We start from the raw sequence: 4,538 nt of genomic DNA on the forward strand, positions 1-4,538 counted from the left end.
AACATATAAATAAACATATAAAAAAATATTCATTGTACCTATTTATTCAAAATCCTAACTACATTGGATTTTAGTTCATGAGGAGTGTTCACAGTTGCGAACAATCATGAAAATGTGCTTAATATATACAAGTAAATCATCAGCAGCATCTACCATGAATGATGACACTTTGCTTTAACTAATATTTAAAAGATTCTGAGTTCATGTTTTTTTTTTTTGTACATTTAAAACTATCTTTCTGTGTTGCAATGATTATAGCATTTTGTAGGCAAAATTGGCAATCTTTTCTGAAGTATGTCATTTAAACTGGAGTTGTGAGTATCTCTTAATTCCCGTCACTTTGGTTGGTCTTGTTCTTGGTTTGGTGACAGGATCCTGACATTCATGTGTATTGTGTTGTCCAAACCTGTTTCTCGAGGGCCAACATCCTGCAGACTTTAGCTCCAAAAACTCTGCTAAACTCTGCAGGACAGTGGCCCTCCAGGAACAGGTTTGGACACACCTGGGGTCTCATTTATAAAACTCTCTGTAGATTTCATCCTAAAAGTGTACGTAGGCTCAAAAGCTAGTTTTCAGATTTATAAAACCATGCGTACGCCACAACCTGCGCAAGAATCCCTTTATAAATCCCAGTCAGGGGAAGATTGTGCGTACGTACATCTGCACCCCGACTCCTCCCCGAAATCACCATATATGGAGCTTACAACGCCTAGTTTTACTATGCATAACCTCATCTGCATATCATTTCCATGCATATTCCCATCCACGTGACACCATGTTTAACACCGTCAAAGATAAAAGACATTAAGAAAATATGAGATACGGTCTATAAATTCAATTTCGATATACATGTTGCCCATTGGTAATATTATTAAAAAATACGGGATTAGTTTCCACTGTTATGCCGATGATACTCAACTATATATCTCAACAAGACCAGATGAAACTTCTAAATTATCTAAGCTAACAGAGTGTGTTAAAAATGTAAAAGATTGGATGACCAATAATTTATCCTTATGTTTTAGAATAAATATATCAAGATAAAAACAAAAACTGTTTAAAATAGTTATCAGATACATATTTTAGAATATAGTTGATCTCATTCTTTTACTCTGGCCAAATAGTAGCCTATTTCAGTTGTTTTAAACAAACCAAATCAAACTAAATTGATGCAGTTTTGCTGATAAGGTGAATATCTTTTAGCTATTTTGAGTGTAAACAGATAGACCTATTTATTGCAGTGTAAAATTGTCTGATCCGGCGTGTCACTAACAAAGATTTTTAAAAAGGAAACTTATAAATCTTACCATTTTCTTCAAGTTGTAGCCTTCAAATACAGTGGTATTTTTTATAATGTTGTAGTGATGACTTCACACGACATCAACACCTCAGCGCAGCTGCGGTTGTATAGTAAGATATTATCATTGGTCCTATTCAAACTGGATAATGGACCGTTCGACCACCGAATCCAGCAGTGTCTGCCATAATATCGAAGTAAGTGCGCATCATTGATCATTGTTCTCGCTAAAAATATTTTCTCATAACATGAGATCTGCAGTTCAGTTTAAAGATGAATTATTGTGCACCTATAGCACTCCTCGCTGTCAATAAAAGAGGAAAAGTGATCAAGCGCATCCACTACAAATATGTCTAAATTCATATAATTTTGGTTTAAGTTCTGCGTAATGACTTTATGTAATTTCAGTCCTTATCTCCATATGAGAGTGGAATATTTAATGTAAATGTGTATATCGACATGAAAACAGAGCTTAAAATCATTGTTTTTGCTTCATTAATTTTCTCACTCCTGGAAAAAGAGTTTGTACGCATGGGTCAGAGTTTGCATGCAGGCGCGCACATTTTCCCATCAAGTTTGTTTTTATAAATCCCACCTTTTGCGCAGGAAGTTGCGTATGCCTCTTTCAGGGCTGGTTTTGTGCGTACGCAACGGTTATAAATGAGGACCCTGGTCTTATCCTTGTGTGAGTATGTGGTCTCTGGCGTTGCGTCTCAATGTGCCTACTTATACTACGCCCTTAAAGTATGTACTCTTTTGGTGAAGAAAAGTACACACTTTTGAGTGTGTAGTAGAAGAGTAGGCAAGCTTTGGGGCATCCTATCAAGTCATACAATTGCGTCTTTAATGGACCGCTCTGTCGCATACCCAGCTAACAGAATTTTGTTATAAGAACGTTCTCTAAATGTTCAGTGTTGGTTCCGGGAACATAAAAAAATGTCCCGTTTTCTTGACGTTAGAGGAACGTTTTTTAAAAGGTATGATGTACCTCAAACGTTCTTTCAACTTAATTTTGATTTAAAATTCAACATTTTAAGATTTAGATGTTAATGTTTTATAAAAAAAAAAATGTGTTTGTTTGTTTGAGGTCACCGTCATGGAGATAAGTGTTTGCTTTTTAGTTGGGCTCTTGACCCTTGACTTTTGTTATGTTTCTTCTTTATCAGCAATTGTAGGTGTTTATGGAAAACATTTCTGCGTTGATAAAGCAGATCAGCATGTCTGTTTTAAAAATAGACAAGTGACTACATTAAAGTGGTTAAACTATTTTTTCTGTAGTTTTACTTATTTTTGGAATTGAAACATTATTTGAGAAGAGAGTAATAAACTAAAATGATGTGATAAAGACCATTATAACACTGAAGTGATTTATGTAAGAATGTCCAAAACTATTCAAAAGTTAAATACAACACACTTAGACATCAGCACTCATCATACAAACCTCAACAATGGTGACAATCCAAAAAAAATAATTCAGCTACATAATTTATTCATGCCGCAATGCATGCTGGGAAACATGAATGTGTTTTGCATGCTGCCATGAAGCATGTCACCATTGTTGTGTTTCATATGCCGAATGTTGATGTCTGTGAGAGTATAAATGACACAAAAGCATGTTTTAAACAGAAAATTAACAATGACAGTTTTATTTATACACTCACAGAAATAAACATTTAGCATCCGAAGTGCAACAATGGTGTTACAAATGATCTTTTTCACGTTGGTTGAGTTTCATACTTTTCAATAATGCTTCAATTCCTTAAGTTAGCAGTTACAGAAAGAACAGTTGTTTAAACATCTTTAATGCAGACATTTGCCTGTTATTAATAAAAGACATGTTGATCTGCTTTATCAATGCAGAAATGTATGGGGTTACAATTGTGCCAAAAATGAGTTGACTGCAGAGTTGTGCTTTGTACTATACATTTGTCTTTGTCTACAGTAATTGCGTACTTGTTTAGGTAAATCAGTAAATGTTGATGTGCATGTTGTCTGTTGACGTCATCTTAATCTGTCTTCCTGCCGTCGTTTTTGCTGTCATCCTGATTATCGTGTTGTTCTGTCATCTAATTCTGTCGTGCTTTATCTTATCTCTACTGTCGTCCTTATGTTGTCATTACTGTCATCTAATTCTGTTGTCTTTAATTTTCTGTCGTCTTCTGTCGTTGAACAAAAACAGCAGACGGGCTTATTGAAAATGCAAATTCATTCTCTGCCAGCAGATGGCGCTGTCGGAACGGCAGAAATAGCAGTTTCTCAGACTGTAAACAAAACAGCGCAGCAGATGACTTTGAAACGTGCAGCGCTCATATTTATTCAATGAAATCATCGCCTTTTGAAGTTTAATCGTCACATTAAGCCATATCGCAATTCTTGTCTTTCCTACCCCAAATTTAAGACCTCTTGAAATCATAATTAAGACTTTCTTCATTTAAGATTTTTTTATGGCCTTTAATATGGTACAACTAAATTGAAGACCTTTTCAGACTTTTTGAGGACCCGCAGAAACTCTGAAACAGAAAATGTGTGCTGCACTAATCGCGCGTTAATAAAATGAGTGCAGTTAAAATGAATTTGCGTTAATGCGTTATTAACGCGTTAATTTTGACAGCCCTAATATATATATAAATATATATACACACACACAACAAATAAGAACTCAGTGTTAAACCTTGTCAGAACAAATTCATCTTGATAATGTCAGATAACACTTAAGCAAATATATATAAATATATATACACACACACAGTGTATATATATATATATATATTTATATGTATGACTTAAAATGCAAAAGCCTTTAATTTAAGCCTTTAAGTCTGAATTCTGAAAAAGGCTTAAATTCTGAATTCTGAAATCTGAAATTACAAGAAAAATTCAGAAGCCACTTGTATCAGAAGGCTTATGCATCTTCATATATATATATTTAGACTTCAGATGCATAAGCCTTCTGATACAATTTTTATCAAAAATAAATGTGAATTTTTATGTTTCAATTCAGTATTTTCACTTTAATGGCAATAAATATGTCCTTTTCATTGCCATTAAAGTAAAGTAACTGCACATAAATATAGCAGCCTGATAGAAATGCTCATCTTAAAAAACAAATCCAGCCGGCACTTAAAGGCTATATATAGAAAACACAAAATCTTAAAATCTTATATATATATATTCTTATATGTTATAAATCTTATTCTTATATTTTATAAATGTTATTTGTTAACTTTTATATATATATATA

Source organism: Sinocyclocheilus anshuiensis, unplaced genomic scaffold (assembly GCF_001515605.1).
Source record: "Sinocyclocheilus anshuiensis isolate Anshui unplaced genomic scaffold, SAMN03320099.WGS_v1.1 scaffold1493, whole genome shotgun sequence".
Classification (NCBI taxonomy): Eukaryota; Metazoa; Chordata; class Actinopteri; order Cypriniformes; family Cyprinidae; genus Sinocyclocheilus; species Sinocyclocheilus anshuiensis.